The sequence below is a fragment of the Anas acuta genome, chromosome 1 (genome assembly GCF_963932015.1).
Source record: "Anas acuta chromosome 1, bAnaAcu1.1, whole genome shotgun sequence".
Taxonomy (NCBI): Eukaryota; Metazoa; Chordata; class Aves; order Anseriformes; family Anatidae; genus Anas; species Anas acuta.
The window spans coordinates 144,104,768-144,126,446 of NC_088979.1; the positions used below are offsets into that span (position 1 = coordinate 144,104,768).

The 21,679-nt window shown below is 41.8% G+C and overlaps 1 protein-coding gene across 9 annotated transcripts in view; it reads left to right on the plus strand.

Moving 5' to 3' along the window:
• The first annotated feature begins 15,375 nt into the window (after positions 1-15,375).
• The window catches only part of CHRM2 (cholinergic receptor muscarinic 2), a 111,454-nt gene continuing 105,150 nt past the window's right edge, over positions 15,376-21,679 (plus strand). For 6 of the 9 annotated variants that reach the window (XM_068662719.1, XM_068662684.1, XM_068662675.1 and 3 more), the window contains exon 1: positions 15,907-16,232. The gene's annotated coding sequence lies outside the window, so the exon portion shown is untranslated. The other 3 variants (XM_068662666.1, XM_068662692.1, XM_068662739.1) reach the window with 3 other exon arrangements.

Sequence of the window (21,679 nt, forward strand, 5' to 3'; positions counted from 1 at the left end):
TTCTACAAAATATATCTTGCTACCACAGTCTTACATTCATACTACCAGAACAGCTTTCTCAAACCCAAAATCTCTACTGATCAGATAACAACCAAAATTTTTCTTGGCTGTAGCCTCAAGGTACAGAAAACTCATCTTTTATGCCTCTGTTTTTAAGGTTCAGGTCCACAGCCCCCCTGGAGATACTTTGTCTATTTCTATGGAATGCAAGAAATATAGCTTCAAACCCGAATCTGTTCTCACTAGTATTGTATTTGCAGTTCCATTAGGATTTTATTATTATTATTATTTTTAGGATACATAAAATACAAAAGTTTGAAAACTTCTGCCTTATAATCTTATAGTCTAGACATCTAGACATCAGACATTCAGCAATACATGGAAGAGGAACTGGGGAAGGATACAGATGGAGGCAGGAAGATCCAGTAATTTCTCACAATAGAGACGGACATCTCTCAGTCATTCTGTCAAATGAATTCTATACATAAGTTTATCATGTCCTTATTACAACAATAACAATTTAATAAGGTTTGAATGTACTGTGACTAAGTAGACTGTTGATTTTCATAGTTTTTTTCTTTCTTAAAAAGAGTTGTGTTCTTGAATCAATGCCATTTACCCATTTAATTAGTAGATCTACAGTCCCCTAGGATAAAAAAATAAAAATAATAAATAAATTCCTAAGAGTTTCAGAGTGGAGGGTGTTGGTTTCTTCATCTGTAGGGGCATGTTACTGAAGTTGCAGACGGTGACATGGACGTTAGCATTATTACTGTTATTAGTGTTATTTTTATTAGTAACCTAAAAAGCAGACCATAATAGTTAAACAGAAAAATATCAACGCAGAAAAAATGTTCCATATGACAGTTTGACTAGATCTGGCAGAGAACATAATACCTCCTCTGCTACTCTCTCAGAGCTGAGCTGATCTTAATAAAAACAACAGGTGATTGTTTCTTGCTGTCTTTCACTGTATATGAGAGTGAGCCACTGTAATGATACTGCCTATTAGAAAGGATGTAACTCAGTGAGGTAAACAGTAACTATACAACAGGAAGAACAGACTGGATAGGTCTGAACATGTTCATAAATAGGTTCTCTCTGTTGGAAATCAGTGGTGAGTTCTGCCTCTACTCCCAAATACTCACATGGAAGCACAGAATGCTTTATCACTTCAAGTGATTGCTGCCCTGTGCTGTGCTGTATTTTCCAGAATTACCATTTTCTCTCGGAAACGTTTGTGGGAATGATATCCTTTCTCAGTGCACTAGTAATGGATGTTTTGATGCTGAATTGCTTTGTAGCTCCCGCCTAAGTGTTGTGTAGCCTGCCTAACAGTTGTAAACTTTAGTAAACAGCAGTACACACTGCACTAGCAAGGTCAGGGATATAATACAGTCACTAACTGTGGAACCAGTCAGCTTGTTGACAATGGTTCTCAGAGCAAATGTCATTCTGTGGTTGCTATTTTGAGAAGTTGTATGGCCTAATGGGTTAAAATTAGGAGCAAATATTACTTAAATGGTTTCTATGCCCAGTATAGCGGAGATGCAAACACAAGCTGCCTAATATTTAATTCAGGCAGGGTCAATTAGTTCATTCTAGCATAGTTCTTTGAAACCATGCTTGAACCTGATTGTTTTTGAGAATCTTTATCCCAGAGAAAAGAGGAGGCTGGCCATTCAGAGATCCAGAGAGGCACAAGGATCTTGAGACTCTAACAATGCCACCAGCAAATTCTTTTTTAAATCCTGGATGGTGGGTTCTTAAATAAAGGATGTCCAGATAAAAATGCTACTCAGCAAAGAGGTCATGAAAATTCATTGTGTTGAGGAAAGAGGTGGAATAAATCTTGTAAAAGACAAAAAGGGAATAAGTGTTCAGACCACAAAAAATATGTCAGATATAAAACATCCCACATCCATGTTCATCATGCAGCATGAGAGGAACTGGACAGATAAGAAGATTATTTAACTTCTTCTGTGAACAAAAGTAGCTGAAAAGATGCCAGTTAGCTGATCACCATAAAATTAAGGAGATGGTTTTAAGAACCTAAATCTTTCTGGTCTCTATTGATTAGGGAGAAAAGCCTTCCTCCCTCTTCCTCCTGAATGGCTGACTTCTTAGAATCACAAGTTGATGTTTTGACACAAGGCTCTCAGAATAAGAAACTTTTTTTCATTGTTTTCATCTTTCCAGTGCAGAACAGAAATAAGTCATGGAACACTGATAGGTGTTAAATGAAATTACCATTCTCTGAACAGCTCTAATTTCTACAACAGACTCACACATGAATGTTGCCTAGTCCTTTCTGAATTCATCTAACTGTGACTCCCTATGTAGCCATTCTTCCATGAGCTGCCACAGACTGTTAACATGTCCTCAGATGGCTTCAGTGTCATTTACCTTTTTTTGTCCAAAAGAAAACTAATCTGTATTACTCTTTATTTTTTTCAATGACAGCAATCTTCGATGAACAACACTGTCTTATAACAACTTAATTTTTGCTAGATTTTAAAATATCAACAATGAATTTTTAACACAAATAAAGTCCCAAATCCATACCCATAGGCATACACGGATGCCAAAGCCTAACCTAGTGATATATAAATTGCCAGAAAGAATGAGTTCAATGTGTCATTCTTCCTATGGTTTCTTATTAAAATTACTACAGCTGCCTGATGACTGAAATATCTTCTGTGAATCTTAGGTCTTAAACTTCTACAGAAAAGCCCAAGTATCAGGTTCAAGGCCATGGGCCATGCAGTCCACAAATTAATATGGTACAAACCAGTCTATTTTGCAGTATTATACCTGCCAGTTTATCCTTCAGAGGCCCAGAAATTGATTTAAGATTAGAATTTCCGCTCTACCTATTCTGTATATGTTTACCTGTCTGGAAAGAAAGAGATTTTAGTCTTGGTTCTCCAACATATTTTGTTTAGGCTTAGTGCAAATAATAGGTGTATAAAATCCTGAGTTTGATATAAAGATCATTTAGAATACAATAGTTCCATTGCAAGTGACTTTCAGAGATCATGCAGTCCAACTGTCTGACCCCTTCAGGGCTAATGGATCAAAAGTCAAAGCATATTAATGACTGAATTGTCCAAGTGCCTCTTGAGCACTGACAGGCATGAGGCATCAAACACCTCTCTAGGAAGCCTGTTCTAGTGTTTGACCACACTTACAGTAAATAAATTTTTCCTAATGTCCAGTATGAACCTCTCCTGTCACAGCTTTGTGCCATTCCTTCACGTCCTATTGGTTACTGAGACCTGTAGCTCATTCTTCACTTCCCCTCCTCAGGAAGTTGTAGAGAGCAATGAGGATGCCTCTAGCCTTCTCTTCTCCAGGCTAGAAAACCCTAGTGTCCTTGGCCTCTTCTCACAGGACATGCTATCCAGCCCTTTTACCAGCTCTGTTGCCCCCTCTGGATCTTTTTGAGCATCTTATCTTTCAGGTATATTGTGGAAACCAGAGCTGAACACAATATTCAAGATGAGGCTGCACCAATGCTAAATATAACAGGAATACCACCTCTTTTGACAGGATGGCTATGCTATGTTTAATACACCTCACAATTAATCTTGTCCTTTTGACTGCCAGGATACACTGCTGGCTCACATTGAGCCTGCTGTTGACTAGAAACCCCAGATTCTTGTCTGCTGAGCTGCTCTCCAGCCACTCATTTCCCAGTAAGTACCTGTGTCTGGCAATACTCCATCCTAGGTGCAGCAAACAACATTTTCCATTGTTGATCTTCATGACATTGATGATTGCCCAACATTCCAATATGTTTAGATCCTACTGCAAGGTCTCTCATCCCTCTAGGGAATCAACAACACCTCCCAATTTAGTATCAGCAAACTTGCTGATGGGGCATTCCACTCCTGCATCAAAATCATTGATGAAAATGCTGAACAGAACTGGCCCTAGAATTGAGCTCTGGGGAACATCACTAGTGACCGTCTGATAGAAAGAAGTAGCCCCATTCACTACAATGCTTTGAGCTCTACCTCTGAGCTAGTTCATTACCCAGTGTAATGTCAACCTGTTTATCTCACAGCTGGATAATTTGTCCATAAGATCTCCATGAAGGACAATATCAAAAGCCTTACTAAAATCCATAAAATCCAGAAAGATTGCAACCACTTTTTCCGTTCATCCACTAAGCAGACGACATTATCACAGAAGGAGATTGTGATCAACATAGACCAGAAGTAGAAAACAGTCAGAAAAAAAAAAAAAAAATATATATATATATATATATATATATATATATAAAACATGTTGATATTCACAAATACATTAATATAGAGAAATATTTGGAAAAAAAAAAAAAAAAGTAGTACACAGAGGATAAACTATAGATATTTTTTGTTTTTTTGTTGTTCTTTTGTTTTGTTTTTGTTTTGTTTTCTTTTGTTTTGTTTCATAGATTTTAAAGAACAGTCCAAGCAACATTATTGATTTTTCTAGTTACTGGTACAGTACATGGACCCTCATTCAATGAGATACCAGCACAGAGGTGCACTGTTAATTGTGCTTGAATCTAACTTGGATCTTTCATGAATATTTAAGTATATAAAGTTTAACTGTTGAATCAGTGGCATAAGTAGGAGGAACAAATAGCTCATGCATCAAATTAAATAGATATTTACCTGGTTTCTGCTTTCTTAATAATTTGTGCTGCAGCACCTTTTCCACTTGTACCTTTTGATGTGTTACTTGACAGACTTTAATTAATAATGTCTCATAACTGTTCTCTGAGGGAGGTAAGTACAGTAGTGATTTTATAGATTAGAAAGCAAAGCCAAGACAGGTTGTAGTCTATATTTTGTAAGTGCTTCAGCTTTTTAACAATTAACTTGAAATCTAAAAGCCCTGATTCTCTACTGCATGACAGTCACACTCATTTTAAACATTCAACAGTTCAACAGAGCAGTCTTATCTTTGGAGCCTAGATACTGTATACCTATTCTAGAAGGCAGTGTTTTGAAGACTGGAGTTTAAGTGATTCATTAAAGCAATAACCCTGACTCCTGAACTTGTTCTTTAGTCCCTGAGGTCCAGTTCAGAATTAAACATGCCTTCCAGGAGAACAACTGAAGAACTCTTAACCTTTAAATTGACAATTTTGTGCTGAACATTGAGTAGTCACTTAAGTGTTTTCTTACACTGGTATCCTGATTCGACCGTTGGGAATCATCACAGAACTTCCCTGGGTGTTACAAAAGTGATCAGTATGCACAGACCTAGGATTGTCTTTCATATAGAAATACGAGAGAAAAAAACTCTCCCCCAAAACTTATAAAAATATCCTTTTTTCTTGGGTCGGTTGCTGTGCACAGGTTTAACTTTAATGGTAGCTATAATGTTTCAGAAGCAGTCATGCAAAATTAAATAGATACAATCACTTGGAATAACACACTGAGCTAGGCAGTTCAAGGGGCTAAGTTTCATTGTTCCCTGAAGAGACAAATCAGGAGTATAATATTAGTAGTCTGCATACTTTCTTAAGTTTACATCAGGTAGTGACTTTTTTTTTTAAAGGTGCTGAAAAACACTGACATAAATATTCAGAGTCAGCCATGATTAAATATCATTAGATTTACTTCAACATAAAATTGTCATTAGTGTCAAAAAGGTTCTTTCTATCAGCTGTGGAGAAAGCAAACAAACAAACCAACCCATATACTTTCTACTCCCCATAGAGCTTATAGAAAGATCTGCTACATTATTTTTTGGGTCTACAAGTGGTGCAAGAAGGAATTGCTCCTAGCAAAGGTATTAAGTCATTAAAATGTGTGTGGTACAGTGAGGAAGTGTGAAAATTATGGTAATTTGATATTGCTTGTAGACAAGTTGATTTGAAGAAAAAACACTGTTTTGACCTAGCAGAAACCCACACTGATAACTTAGAAGGTGAAAGAATGTATGAAAATAAGTAGATTTTAGCTATTACTCATTCTAAAGGTTCATACAGTAATGGGACATTGTCAGATCCAGGCCTCCATTTCTGTGTAAGATTACCATATATTGTGATGTAGAGTCTTCCGAGGTCACCAAACAATATCAAAAGTGTGCCATTTATGACACATTTCTGGAGTGCTCCAGAGCTCATTTGGTTTGCTGGTTGAACTTGGCCACACATGATTCATTGCTCTTAATAATCATTGCAGCAATATAGAACTTCAGCCAAAACCTTACTACTAATTTAAAAGGCATATTAGAGAGGCTGCTTATGCTTGAATTAATACCAGACTGAGCTACAAAGCTGTTGTCATATCTACTCAAGAGTCTGTTCCTTTCCTTGCAAAGCAATTCAGCCAATGGGTTGCTGTGCAGATATGTAAAAATAAGTAATTTTAGGAAGTGCAAATAGTTCCAGAAGATCCATACATTCTATGTCTGCTGATTCAAACTGTACTTGGAATTGTTGTTATTTTTACTAATTTTGCCATTTTTACTAATTTTTACATTATTAAACATATCTTATTGTCAGGAAATAATCTAAAACAATATAAGGAAACAAAGAATGTCTTATTATCCTGTCTCTTAGACATAATTCACCCCTGATAGATGGGAATAGTGTGCAGTTTTCAATAAAGTACAAAATTAAATTCTCCAGCATTCTTAGGACAATATTTAAGTTCTTTCTGTGACAGTAATGAAGATGGAGGGGAAAAAAAAAAAATAAAATTAATTTTATGGGGATTTGTTATTGACTACAATTTAAAATTGCACAGAAATAGAAGAGCATTTAAGAGCAAAGAAGTGAGTTGTGGAATATGTGATGGTAACTTATCAATGTTTTCTTGATTCTCAATTAAAGATTGAGAATCTGTAGCTATACAGCAGGTAAGTTAGTACAACTAACTTACAGGTTAGTTGTACTTCTTGCAGGTGCTAGAAGAAAGAAAAATGGAAAGACTAAATAACTGCATTTGGTGGAGTTTTATTTTTCTTTCAAAGAATAAGCAGATAAGAGAGGAATAATATACTACAATAAAGGAAATGAGAGTTAGAATATAGCACTTAACCATTAGTAATAAAAGTGTTTACATATTACTTCTGACAAAGGAGACTCAAAAAGTAGTTCAGTGAATTGAGAAGGTGTTTTGTATTGGACTGGAAGTAACAGTAAAAGTGAAGAAAGAAGTATACATTTAATAAACTTGGTGGCTGAACAAAAGCACAATGAATGAAGATCATTGATGATAAATACAAAGAAGTAGATGCTTGGGAAGAGAAAAAATATATGATGATATAATTTGCTGAAGTTTTTCAGTTAAACATACCAATGACATGGATATAATTCCAGGCAGGTTAGCAAAGATGTACTCATTGTTCAATAAAACAAATAAGGCAGAAGGATCTTAAACAAAAAGGTTTACAATGGTTTATGAAATAATATAAAGTAATCATATTAGAACGTATTAGAACCATCTATCTGACTGGTGTGGTTTCATCTGGAATTATGCAAGCTATAAAATAACTTTGCCTCAAGAAAGGTAACAGAGGAGGATCAGAGAGGGAAAAATAATCACCATGAAGTATGGAGAAAACAACAAAAACACAACAGAGACCGTCAGTGGAACAGAGAGGGAGAAAAGAAAAGAAAAGAAAAGAAAAGAAAAGAAAAGAAAAGAAAAGAAAAGAAAAGAAAAGAAAAGAAAAGAAAAGAAAAGAAAAGAAAAGAAAAGAAAAGAAAAGAAAAGAAAAGAAAAGAAAAGAAAAGAAAAGAAAAGAAAAGAAAAGAAAAGAAAAGAAAAGAAAAGAAAAGAAAAGAAAAGAAAAGAAAAGAAAAGAAAAGAAAAGAAAAGAAAGAAAAGAAAAGAAAAGAAAAGAAAAGAAAAGAAAAGAAAAGAAAAGAAAAGAAAAGAAAAGAAAAGAAAAGAAAAGAAAAGAAAAGAAAAGAAAAGAAAAGAAAAGAAAAGAAAAGAAAAGAAAAGAAAAGAAAAGAAAAGAAAAGAAAAGAAAAGAAAAGAAAAGAAGGAGAAAAAGGAGTCCTTATCCTAAGAAAGACCATGTATAGGAAAGAATACAAGTAAAGAAAAGATCCAATTAATAATCCCAATATGTAGATGGGAAATTGTTTTTCTTGCCACTTGAGATACAAAAACATAGTGGCAGCCATCAGTTGAATTAAAGGGTATCAACTTCAAAACTGATAACAGAAAATACATTTTTCACAAAGTTAATTGAACTGTAGAACATATAATTACACAGTAGTTCTCAAGTCAAGGATGACCTTGAGATTGAAAACTTCACAAAGTGCAGAGAAGAACAGGGCATTTCTAGACATATCTGCAATATTCTAAGCTATAGTAGCTAATGCTAAGATAAACAGTAGAAAATACAACAAAAAACATGCAGGAGAATTTATGCATCTCTAAACCCCTGTGATTAGGAGACTTCATAGAGGAAACAGATTACCTCTCATTTATGGTAGATAATACTTTACTCTTTCTATAGAAACACCTGATTCTTGTCATTGTTGGAGAAAGACTGCTGTATTGCCAGTCTACAGATTGGGATTTTTTTTTCATTTCCTTAGCTCTGTGAGTCTGAATAGCACCAAAGATTTTTAAAGAAATTCCAGCTGTAAAGGAAAATAAGTGAAAATTGTAGAGACAACAAACGTGGAACTCAGTCTGAAGAGCAAAGATAAAAAAAAAAAAAAAAAAAAAAAAAAAGATCTGTTTCTAAGGTCGCATCTACAGAGGAGGGTGGTGGACTGTGATACTGAAATTTCCAGGCTGACTCTTTCAGATCTGGCACACCACACAATGCTCTCCAGTGACTGGGGAGATACCATTTTGGGTACTGAAAGGAGAGCATCCACAACAACACAGAGCTTCATCTGAGCCAGTAAGCCCTTCTCCATAGGAGAACAAATTAGACAATTTTGAGCTTCATTACAGAAACACTTCCATCTCTCAAAGCTTTGGTGAGTGTGTCACTTGTGTCACTACCATTGGTTGAAAGAAGTATAAGACAGTGTGGTATTGTTCCTGACCATGACATTTGCCTCAGCACATATGACAAATGGGATTCCTTTCACTCTGATTCAAATCAACAGCTCATCAGGCACTAAGAAGAAAGTGTTATCTGACATAACTAATAGAAGGTTATAGTTATGTCTGCTTTTAAAATAAGCTTTATTATTATTATTTTTTGAATTCTGATCCCAGCTGAGTATATGAGATCACTAAGCAGTTAAGCCATTTAAACAGGCAATGAAGTTTCAAGTTTCCTATAAGTGTCACTGCTTCAATAAGTGACAAAATAGGCAAAAAATAGAACAGTTTCAAGAGGAAAAATACAAAGAAAATGAACATCTCAAGGCAAAATGCTCATTGTGAACCTAGGATATGTGAGTTACAATTCCCACTACCCCAGAAGAATTTCATTCATTTTCCTGTTTGTATTTTCCAGCAGGATGGGTTTGAGCTACCTGCAGAAGTAGTGGGATAATATATTTGGAAACTCAAATTTCAGCAATTCTGTTTCAGGATTCCTAGGTTTTGGATGGACTTCAAACAGCCGTTCACTCTTCATGTGTTTGGGTAAGTACTATCAGCACTAGAGCTACTTTGCACAAGCTCTGTGACAGAGTCCCAGTACAAAAGGGAAATACCTAAAGACTTACACTGCAGGAGAGCTGGTTCCTGGGCTTAAACTACTTAAAGGGGCAACCAGAGCCCTCAAATTCATGCCTAGGGAAGGCAGGCAATCTTGAGTTTCTTCATTAAATAATATTGTTGTGTAAATATTTCCCACAGAACTGTGACCCTCTTTAAAACTGTACACAGGTCCAGCAGTCCTCAGCACTTCCTAGGAGTACCCAGAGTTCTACACATAACTTTGGCAGGATCTAGCTTATCTGATAAAAGCTTGCATTTGAAATACCCTTTGGTCTTTTCCTAGCTAATTAAAATAAAAAGTGCAAGGCCTGCCTGACACCTGCCTTCCTGTGAGCATACTCTATCCCTGTGTATAATGTGAGTGAAGTGCACAGGTTTCTAGTGACTCAGATTGTGCAGAAAAGTTCCACTGATATGTTTTGCAATTACATAGCTACTGACTTGAAGCCTGGACTGAAAGGAACTATTAGTCCCAAGGTTCAGATTACTGTGTTCATTGGTGTATTTTCAGTCTTCCCTAACAGTTGTAAAGAACACAGTGAAATTCTCCTCAGTTCAAGCCACTGGTTACAGCTAATGAGTATATGCAATGCATGGAAGCAGCCCTCTCCAGCTTGCTGCAAGTAGTCATCTTCCAAGGGATACAGCATTAAAAACAGCAGATGGGACCTCAAAGAACAACACTCCAGATGTGCAGTTGATAGCTGGTTTGCATTTACTTAAACAGCTGCAAACGTACACAAGTAACAGCCATATGTACACAGGGGTGTGTGTGTGCACCCTGACACACAGGCACACAGACACACGGACACACAGACACACAGACACACAGACACACAGACACAGACACTTCTCGCGGCGTGCCGGACACTCTCCAAGGTACTGCAGGAGGCGTCTCCGTGCTCCTCGGGCGACTCCCGCAGTTCTGCCTGGTGCAGGATTTTTTTATTTTCATTTTTTCCCAATCAGAGACAATTCAAGCTAAAAAGCCCCGAGGTTCCATTCAAGTACATTCTGTTCTTTTATGTTTAAGGTCAAGGAAAACTTTTATGCTGTTGATGCTCCCCTATCCACCTCCCCACACACATGCACACACTTTGGAGAGTATTTCATTTAACTCTTGACCTTTTAAGAATCTTGTGTCACTGCAATAAAGCATATCTTGTTATAAACATAATTGTACGACTGATTGCCTCCTTTTTAATATTATTTAGCTCCCATATCATAAATTGAGGTCGTATGCTTTTATGTACTTCTTTGTTGTCTGCTTTCTCCTTCGACACATCTGTCAGTACTCAGAAGTATTTCCAACAGCTGTGAACATACTCTCTTCATTTTCAGTAGCTGTCTTTCCAGGACTGAACAAAAATGAGAAAGATTACCAGCAAACACATTTTGCAGATTGTTCTGAAACAGCTTTCCGATCTAAGCTATAAGCTTACTCGCTCACCTGGAATTCTGAAACATTTGCAAATAGCATTTATTCCTACACACAAAAGTGCAGATCTGCAATTTCTATGGCCTTATTGGTAGACAAATTACTTGCATGTTTACCTTAAAATATGCCCCCTCAGCTTTATTATGCATAATGGGATGTTCTTCCAAATACTGTGTTTAACCTTAATAAAGCAGTAGATTTGATTTTCCAGTTTGCCACCTACCAGCCCTGCATGGGAGGGAATCAGTTTGGCTTTGAAAATTAGACTCTGACCCTCGCCTCAACCTGCAGGGAATTTCAATTTCATCAGAGTGGTCTGTTCTAAATAATTCCTGGTATGTCAGGCTTTCAGACTCAAAGGAACTCAGAAAACACCATCATTGTGCAGAGAAAAGTGAAATAAGACCTTGATGTTTTTTTGTTAGTAAGTCAGTACTTGATGTTGCTGGACTGTGAAAACAACACACTTCCTTTCTAGCTGTGTTGAAGGGAGCAGAGGTTTCTCCTGGGAAGGAGAAACAAGGATGCTCTTAGTTCCCTAGCACTAGTGATCTTGAAGCTGCAATATGTCAATGTTTCAGTGCTTTCCCCTGGCAGATCCTAACTGTGTTTTATAATACTCCTACAGATTCACTGCTTTGGACACAGTTAAGTGATTACATGCCCTTTTCTGTTAAAGGGTTGACCGTCAGTTTGTTTAACTCATTTAATTTCTGCTGGTAAGCATCTATTGGTGATTTATTTGCATGCAGCCTGGCTTGCTGTTGCCTCAGTTTGGGCTTTTTACTTCTTTACTTCTAGCTCTGTGGTCCACACTGTCAAAATTATTTGCTAGGCTGGTGTGTTTCTCCCCAGCATTTGCTAATCACCTGTCATATGCCTGCCTCGCCCATGTGCAAAACCATTCAAATCAGCTGTTTGTTACAACACTGGAAGCAAATTAGTGTGGAAGCCCCAAAGAGGGCTAAATAGCAGCAGAAGAGCATGACAGGTCATGGTGAGTGCTGCTGAAACTGGAGTCCTCAGGAGGGGTCAGGGGCAGCAGCTGTGGTCCCTGCTGGGTGACTGCCATTCTCTCCTGCTCTCACTTTGGGCCTTTAACCACCTTAGGTCAAGTCGCTACTTTCAGGCATCTCTTATTTCATGGAGAGATTAGGGCTTCTCCCTGCTCTTCCCAATCCCCTTGGCCTGAAACTGTTGGCAAAAACTCCAAGGAAATGGTGTCCCAAATAAATGTGACAGTGACTGCTTGCCTAGAGGAGCAGAAAAAAAAAAAAAAAAAAAAAAAAAAAAGGGGGTTTCTGACCTGTTGCTGTGCTCTTGGAACTGTTTCTTTCCCTTGGGATTTGCCTCGGATGTTTTGTTCCCAGCCCCCCGGGAGCATCCCTGGCTCTTGAGGGGACCTTGATGCTCTGAAGATGTCTTTTTGGTCTCCAGGCATACAGAAGATGTACCACACCCCTCGAGTAAAATAGAAAGGATCGCTGTGCCAGTGATCCCCGGGGACACCCTCACCCACCCAAACTGTGACACCCTCGGTGTTTGTTCTCCAGGAGTTTACCACTATGAGGCAGCTCTGCACCTGGCAAAGGGGCTCTCTGCGACAAGTGGAGCTAAAGGCAGGGACATGGCCTGCAGCGAAGTCTCACTAGAGATCCCTTGGCATCACTGGATATGGAAGCAATTTCTTTTGGAAATCTCTTTGCTGAAAGCTGCTATCTTTGCTTCCCCTCCCAGGCAGTGTCTCTCGGTCCCTCAGCAAAAGGGGATCATCATTAGCAAATACTGACTTCCTCATGCACTTTCCTTTTTCTCTGAAAGCAAAGGGCTAAGTGCTTTGTTCAGTGATTTTCCGATGGATTTATCTCTACAGCTGTTTAGCAGACTGTAAAAGACTCGCATGAGCGGGGTGGGATATGCGTTTTAAACTCTTTAAGCTTAGGAGCAGCATTTTTTTTTTCTCCCTTAGGAGGTGTGTCTAACGCTTAGTGCTCTAAAACGAAGAGCCGGTAACAGATGCTTTGTCAAACTTAAAGGCGCTGCCTACCACGGAGTCACCGGGTGCCATCAAGATGTAGCTGCTGAGATTATGAGCACGGCTCCGGGGGCGCAGGGAGGCAGCCCTGCGCACACCACGCTTCTCCGGGAGGGTGACTGAAATTTTCATTCTCCCCAGGAGGGCTGCAGACAAGGCAAGGGAGGGGGCGGCACACGGCAAGGTTTTCAGCACCAGCCTTTTATTCCCATGGGAGATTTTGGCGGACGGGGGTTGGGGGCATGCGTACGGGGAAGGGAGATGCTTCCCGGCGTAGCAGACGCTTGCAGCGGCGGAGGGTGCCCTCCAGCTCTGCAGCCGAGAGCCCGCACGACTCTGAGCAGCGTGGCACTGGGGGGCCCCCTGCAGCTGGGTAGAGCCGTGCCTGTCCCCATCCCCATCTCCTGCCCCGTCCCCATCCCCGTCTCCTGCCCCGTCCCCATCCCGACGCTATCTCCCGCCTGCCCTACGACCGTGGGAAGCGGCGAGGTGCTGGAAGAGGGCAGTGCCGAAGCCTTGTGCCCCCTCTTTGCGACGAAACGAGGGACAGTCCCAAAGGGCACCGTGTGCTGCCAGGGTGCTTGTGCTGCCACCGTGTGCTGCCGCCCCTCCCTTCTCCTCGCTCTGGGAGGGGCTGACCCGTGCAGGCTGTTATTGAGCTCTAATTAAATCTCCGGGAATCAACCTGTTCAAACACCAGCAACTTCTCTGGGAGGGAAAAATAATAAGAACAATAATAACAACAAGGGGATGAGGAGGTGGACATTGTCCCTTTTAAAGCTGATGGTGATCCTGCTTAATGAATGTTAAAATATTCATTCAAGTGCCAAGGTCTCAGAGACAGCCTGTGGGAGGCTTAAGGGAGGCTGAGCTGTGCGGGTGGCCGTACTCTGTCCTGGAGGAGCAGTCCCACAGGGCCTCAGCCTGCCTGCAGCTTGCTTCAAACCTCCCAGTGCCAATTCCAGGTTCCCTTCCTGGCAGAAATCTCATCTAAGGTGACCCCACAGCAGTGAAGTCCAGGCAAAACATTCTGCAAAGATAAGAAAAATAGGTGCAGAGGTCAGGAGCCAGCTCTGCTGATGTTTCTGAAGAGCTATAAGTGATCCAACATCTATACCTTCTGAAAGTTCTCTCAGGCAGAGAAACACAGACTTCTGTAACACTGAAGCATGTGCTCCTCCAAAACTCAGAGCTCCTTGCCTATGAATTAGCTCTGCCACCCAGGGCAGGAGAAATACTCATCCCAGGGCCCAGCAGACTACTACCTGAGTCCTGCTACCCTGAAAGCACACCACTCTCCCCATGGGTAAAACCATCCTTGAGGTCCTTCCAGGAACAATAGCTGAATGTATGCAAATAGTATAGGCAGCTTTTCTCTCTGGGGGAAGCCCAGGCCAAGAAATAACTTCTGCAAAGTGAAGTGTCTTTTGAAGAGAAAGGGAGTGATTGGGCAGTGGATCCGGTGACCCTTCATGAAGGAAGCTGGGCTGGGGAAGGCAGGGCACGCAGCACCCAGACAGAAGCTGGGGTCACCTTCATAAAGTGTCTCCTTCTCTCCTCTTCTTTCTCCACTTCTCCCCTATTATTCTTCACACAATAGATCAGTTGAGACCCCTATTCTCTTTGCCACCCTGACAGCCCTGACTCCAAGGAACAAAGCACCACCCCGGACCACAAATCAATTCCAGTCCAGAAGAGCTGCAAACAAAGACTAAGCAAACCAAAAGATCTTTATATCTAGATTATTTCCATTAAAACTGGCAAGTTCCCTTAAGCAAAGTAAATACTTCTCAGCCTAATGACTATTAATTAAAAGGGAATGTTTTACACCCAAGGAGAATTAACCGTTGTTCGCAAAATCTATCTCTTTCCTCTAATTCGTTTGTCATTGTGCCGGGGGAGCAACATCCCATGAATATTTAAGCACGATAATCAGTTTAAAAAACTAAACTGGATTTAGTGTAGCAATGTGTTCTCCACAGTGAGGGGAGACTCCAGTAACTGCAATAATGTAAAACCTGTATCTCTTTCTGCTGCCATATATCGCTTGAGACTTACAGCTATCATGGAATTGAGAAGGCGTTGCGGGGAAAGATGTGGAAGAGGTAACCGAAAAAAAAAAAATCAGTTCTGATGTGCAAATTGTGGATAAAGACTTCTGATGAGGACGAGGGGAGTGTCTGATGAGGAAGAGGGGAGAGTGTGTTGAGAGATAACAAGAACCAGTAATTTCTATTCAGCAAAGCCACCAAATCAGAGAGCAGTGCCGATCTTATTGGAGGAGAGCCTTCAACAGCAACTAATCCTGTCATATTGAAAGAAAATTGTAAATGTTCTCTGCAGAAATTGCCTGCCCATTGCAGCTAATCGAGCCCACTTCGCGCTCACCCCCCCTCCCCGCACACACCACGCACCGGTGGGCAGCGAGCAGACCCACAGCCGCTGCCCCCGGCGAGGACATCCACTCGAGATGCTCCCCTAGGCGCCCCGTTCCCCTCCCTCGCCACCACCCCCATGAAGGTGGCAGCTTGTCCTCATTTCCTTAGGAGGGCTGGGGGACGTATGAATTATTACCAACTCACTTACGAGTCCCAGCATCCGCTATTTTTAATTTTTCCAGGTTTGTCGAAGCCGTTAAGATAGGTTTAGTGTCGCTCTACGTATATATATGCATACATACGTGTGCGTATATATATATATATCTGAAAGTTCAACTTGGCTGAGCTGAAGCAGAGACTCCCAGGGGCCGGTGCCACGGAGGGTGTGAGTGTATATGTGTGTGCCTGGGCGTGTGGGAGGGAGAGAGCGAGCGAGGGAGCGACAAAAACTCCATCAACCCGGACAATGCCACCTCTCGTTTAAAGCTTTCCAACTGTTATTCTTTCCCCCCATTATCACAGCACCAAGTAATCCGTCTTTCCCCCACCCCAGCCCCCCTCCCTCCTCTTGGAAGATATGGAAGAGAAAGATAAAGCGGCTGCCTCCGGGCTCTGATGCGCGCAGCCCGCATGCCTCCGCCGCCAGAGCCGGGGCCACTCCGCAGTCGCCGCTCGCAACGAGCCGCTTGCAGCGGGATGGGATGCAACTTCTGGTGATTGGAGCACAGGTAGGAAATCTTTGCTTTTTTATTGACGCTTTTTTTTTTTTCCTTCATTTTCTTGTTCTTTCCATTTTTTTTTAATTTTTTTTTTAGTCTTTCCCCCCCCTTTTATTTCTCGTCTTCCACCCTCCTCCCCTTCTTCGCCGCACCTACGATTTCATCTGCTGTTGTCAGAGGAAAGCTCCCGCCAAGAAAATAATGTCCAAGAAACGAGCTTACGTTTTGCTTCCTGATAGAAAGAACATAACAAAACGCGGGGAAACTTTTGCTGAAAGGGTCCATCGCGGTGCGGGTCACCTGGGGATGGCAGCGAGAAGAGAGAAGGCAAAAAGCCTTCCTCTGTTGAGTTACGGTTGCGATACTTATCCCGGAATCGAGGCAGGCATGGTATAGAGCATGGTATAGCGGGGAAGGAGAGACGCAGTAACCTGATTTGGAGAGATCTTCACATTTTCCAAGCGCTGTCCAAGGGCTTTATGTGTAAACGCTGCATTCCGACACAGGGACGTCTCCCGGGCTCCCCTTCCCAAATCCCGATGTCACATATTTGTTGGCGACTCCTGCAAAATGTCCCCGGGCGCCCGGAGCGGAGCCGTGCTCAGGGAGCCGAGCCTGCCCTCGGAGAGGGCTGGCGGGCGGGTGGGAGGGCAGAGCCGGAGCCGGGGGCATCCCTGCCCTGCCGGGATCCATACGGGGTAAGGGCTGTACGGGAAGGGGGCTTCGGCCGTGTCAGTGCGGTCCCTCGCCCCCAGCATCCCTCCCGGGGAGCGTGCACCTGCCCGGGCTCAGCGCCCATCTCCGCGGCCTCAGGTCTCTGTTCCTGCCTTGAGGAGGGGGAGCACGGGCTCGGACGGCCCCGGAGGCGGGGAAGGCAGGGGGGTTCCCCGGTTCCGACCCCGCTTCTCTGATTCGGTGCCCCTAGGCTCCAGTGGCAGGTGGCGCCGGGGGAGGCGGGGAGGATGCCAGGGTCGGATCCTTCTCGCCCCGATCCCCCGGCCTGGTTGAGCAGCTGGAAGGGCTCAGCCGGTCCCGGCCGTGCCTCCCGTCTCCTTTTCCGTGCCTCCGGCTCCGGGTGGGTGCTGTTGGCCAGAAGGAGCGAGCTCAGCTCAGGCAGCGGGAGAAAAAAACAAAAAACAAAAAACAACTGCCTTCCAGAATCGGCTCCGGGGCACCGACGTCCTGGTCTCGCCATCCAAATCAAGTCATTTCGGAGGCTCTGAGGGGGAAAAGTTCTTTCCGGACTGCTGCAAAGGCCCGTGCCCCGCCGGAGAGGTGCTCCCAGTGGGCGCCTTCTCTCCCCGTAGCACGGCCCCGCTGCCAGCTGCACGGAGACGCTGTCAGGGACCCGGGGAGCCTGCGGGAGCCGCCGGGCTTGTAACTCCTTCCCACGGGCCGACGGGTGAGTCCTCCATCCCTTCGGTGGGGAAAGGAGGAAAGACTCTCCCCTCACCTTGTAAGATCTATTTTTTATCCTACTTTTTTTCATGTGTTAAAGTTCCTTTAGAGAAAGGAGAATTTAGTCAAAATAGCTTGTCTCCCCACTTATGTGTCAGCCAGTGTGCTTTCGCATGTCGGTTGCTCCTTCACTTGAAAAAGATCTTCACTTTGCATAAGGGAATAAAGGAGAAGGGCCAACCTCTGTTTAACAGCATGCTTTTGCAGCTAAAAAAAAAAAAAAAAAAAGACCAGCAATGAGGAAGGTTAATAGGGGAGATCAGAAGTAGGCACACTGTCTGCTTTTATGGTATTGCATCGCCTGCAATCTCAGCTCCTGTCTAAATACGTGCCAGCCTCAATTATACAGTTTATGACACCAGACGCTTTCGATGACTCGTCTATAAACCGTGTTATGCTGCGCAGAGTATGCTCTCTCCTTTAGGCTCTTTTTGATTATAACTTCGGTTGAGCTTCCCCTTTGCAGGACCTCTGGATTGCAAAAGCAGCCTTGTTTGCTTTTGCATCAGGAGAGCAAAAAGATGTGCTGTGGGCTCACTGATTTGGCAAGCACATGCCCTGCTGAGGCACTCTTTCTGCCCTGGTCTAAGTCACCCCATGATTTCTGCATTGCAGTCCACCTGGGAAAGAGGCTTAGTACATGGCAAGTGGGTATGGGCTAGGCCCAGTTCAGTTGTTTTGGGGTGAGGGCAAAACAACTTAGGTGATAACTCATACCCAAACAGTTGTAACTCTGCATCTGGCCAGAACCTGGGGAGATCTGGACCACCCGTGGTCAGCAGTCTCCTGGTGAGGTGGTAGGAAGCAGTGTTGTGCCATGCTACTGCCTGGGAGGGAGATCAAGATAGAAGAAGGGAGAAACCATGGCCATCACTGAATAAATGTATCTATGAAAAAAAAAAAAAAAAGCATTATTTTGCCTGCATGTTCAGTCCCATGTCCTTCTGTCATTTTGTTTTCCACCTCTGGACTGAGTCCCTGTGTGTGTTTTCTGTCTCAGTTGCTCAGCATGCTTGGATCTTTCACCCTTTATGTGTCTAATTCAGTAGTCTTCTCGGGACATCTACTATGAACTCCCCTACTGTTGTTGATATAGTCCCAGATGTTTACTCTGCCCCATATTGCTCCTGTAACCCACTCACCCATTCACCCAGGATTCCTCTTCTCCAGTAATATCATGACCTACATGCAAAAGACTTATATTCTGGTCCCGTTTCCATAGCAATGCAGCATGGGAAAGGCAGACAAACTAGTAATAATGAAGCAGATTCCCCTTCTGTGAAATCAAAACCTCTTTGAAAGTTGAGTTCAATTTAAGGGAAAGTAGTGATCCGTGGAGAGTTGGATTTCTGGCCCAAAGCCCAGATCTCCACGCCCTCTAGTGCCAGAGGCAGGCAAGGGAGACCACCCGCGGGCACAGGGAATGCAAGGCTTGATAGAAAATTAGAGGGGACAGAAAGAAACGAGTGGTATGAGGTAGGAACATTCCACCTAGTGTCTGTTTCCAGCCTTCTCTTCCCTATTCTAAATCCCAAGCTGCAAAAGAAGGCATGTTGGGATTCAGCTGATCCTGGTTCAGTCACCCACAGCCTAACACTGAAAGTTCCATGACACGAGTTAAACTGGTAGGAAGAAATTAGAGCCTATATCTAGTCATTAATTCACAGTTTTTGGACTTTTCTGACTGAGCTTCACAACTTGCAGCAATTTGCAGTTAATTTTCAGAGATTTGAAGGCAGGGAAAAGGATTACCCACTTGTGAAAATGCTGCCATGACCTTCTGTGGGATCTTTGGATGGGTGGGTAATAGTAATCAGGATAAGAAAAGCTGAAGGGGCCCATGCTTGTTAAATCTAAAAGTGGATTCCCTTCTCTAAGAAACAGGCTACACGGAGGACTGAGCACAGAGAACTGGGAAAAAAAAAAAAAAAAAAGTTGTATCTAAATAAGACAGTTAACACATCTTTACCAGATTCTATATTTTGACAGACAGCTTTTGCCAAGTTTTCCCAAAATCTCCAAAGCATTTCTTGGGCTTGAGCTGTCGCTGTCCAAGAAAATCCAAGAGTTAACTACTCTGCTGTCCTCATCCCACCAGCTGAACACCAACTTCCTGTATTTAGTAGATTGCATTACCTAGCCCTCCCTACCACACTGAGTGAGGGATGCTTAGTGAATTATCTCACTGCCCTCCTACATTTCCCTAAACAAGTGGACAGAATTAAAAGATGAGGACACCCCTTGAATTGTCTTAAAAGGCTTTGCCCATTTCCCATGACCCCTGAGCTTGTTTCCTAGTAAAATGCTTTAGCCTGTGGAGCTGCTAGTTATTTTGGACTGTTTATCCTACCTTTAAAGCTGTATCATTACCTATATCTGACACTGTCTATTCCCTATACAGAAAGATACATATCAGCAGATGTTTCAAAGAGACATTTCTCATATAACATGATTTTAAGTCCCAAGAGAATGTTGCAGAGTGAAGTGAGTTTTATCTCATTTCTATCAAGTACTTCCTACAGAATGCTTGCCAGTGAAACTTAAATGCACAGTGGGATTTCAGTAGTCCATGTGCTTTATGTATTCATTTTTTAAGAATATGATAATGAAAAAAATGAAGCGTACCATCATTTAGGGCCAGCTGTTTTGCTGAAAGCTTTCTGCCTGTTTCCTTTTGATGAGATGGTCCTCTGATCCCAGCATCTCTTTCGACTCCATGGCCTAGACTCTGATTTATTTATATCCCTGTAAATCAAGGGTGACTCCCTTGGCTTTAATTACTTCTGTTTTATTCTAGTGCAATGGAGCTCAGAATCTGACTTTCATAGAAACATAGTAAGTGTTGTAATTAGAATATTCCAGTGTTTTGACAGCTGTTCATTGAACAGAGCTGAGTCTGATTGCCAAAAGGGATATGCAATGTGATAATGGACATTGGGAATAAGATGGAACACTTCTGAAAATGATGGCAATAAAGATCTGTAAGAGAAGCCACAACAGAGAGAGGTGAGAATTTCTGTAAACCAGAGACTCCAAGAGTTTTCCTCACCCTCTTAAAAAAAAGCACTGAGTAAACTATGGGCAGGTGTGGGTAAAAAGAGGTGGAACAACACAAAAGTATCTTCATAGATCTTTCTTCTGAATCACTGTGACAATTAGTGCTGGCAACCAAGGAGATAAAATAAACCTAGTTATTTAAAAGAATTATCTTGCTTAGTAATTTCTCTGGGTCAGGATTCTAGGGTAGTCTGAACATGTAAAACTCTTTTGCTTTCATGGGGGACAGTCTGATCTTCAAACTATGAAGATCATAGTTTGATCTTCAAACTATGAAGATCAGACCCTTCATTTCTTGAATTCTTTCCAGCATGGAAGAAATAAAAATTAGCAAAACTTATCAGTAGGAAACAATAAGTTTCTGTTGCAGCCAGCAGTAGTTTCTGTTACAGTCAGCAGTTGCATTTTCAAATACTGAAGTCTATTTTATACTCATCTGTCTCATATTTAGTCAATTAGAAAGTAAAGTGGTCATATATTAAAAATGATTCACAAATTTGTTCATGAATAGTGGCAGCAAGCTCATTCTACTATGGAGGTCATTTCGTGCAAGCAAGTAACCAATGATTTATTCATGAAAATGTTCATACATCTCTAAAGTTTCATGAATGTTAGCATGAATAATTAATGGAAATGGTGTTATTTGTTATCATTACTCATTATTTTCCTATTCAAAAAGGCATCAGTCATCTAGTTAAAGAATATTAGAACATAATGACTGCAGCATTGGATCAGGCGGGTGTTTTATCTTGTCCAGTATTATGTCTGTATCTGTGCCTATTATGACATACCTCAGAAGAAGGTGCAGGAAATGCTTCCCTAGATAAATTTACTGTCCTTAATTAAAATGCTATCTTAATACCTACCAGTTTGTGGTTGCTCACAGCCCAGAGACCACTTCCACATGAAAACAGATATCCACCTTCCTCATCAAATGGAAA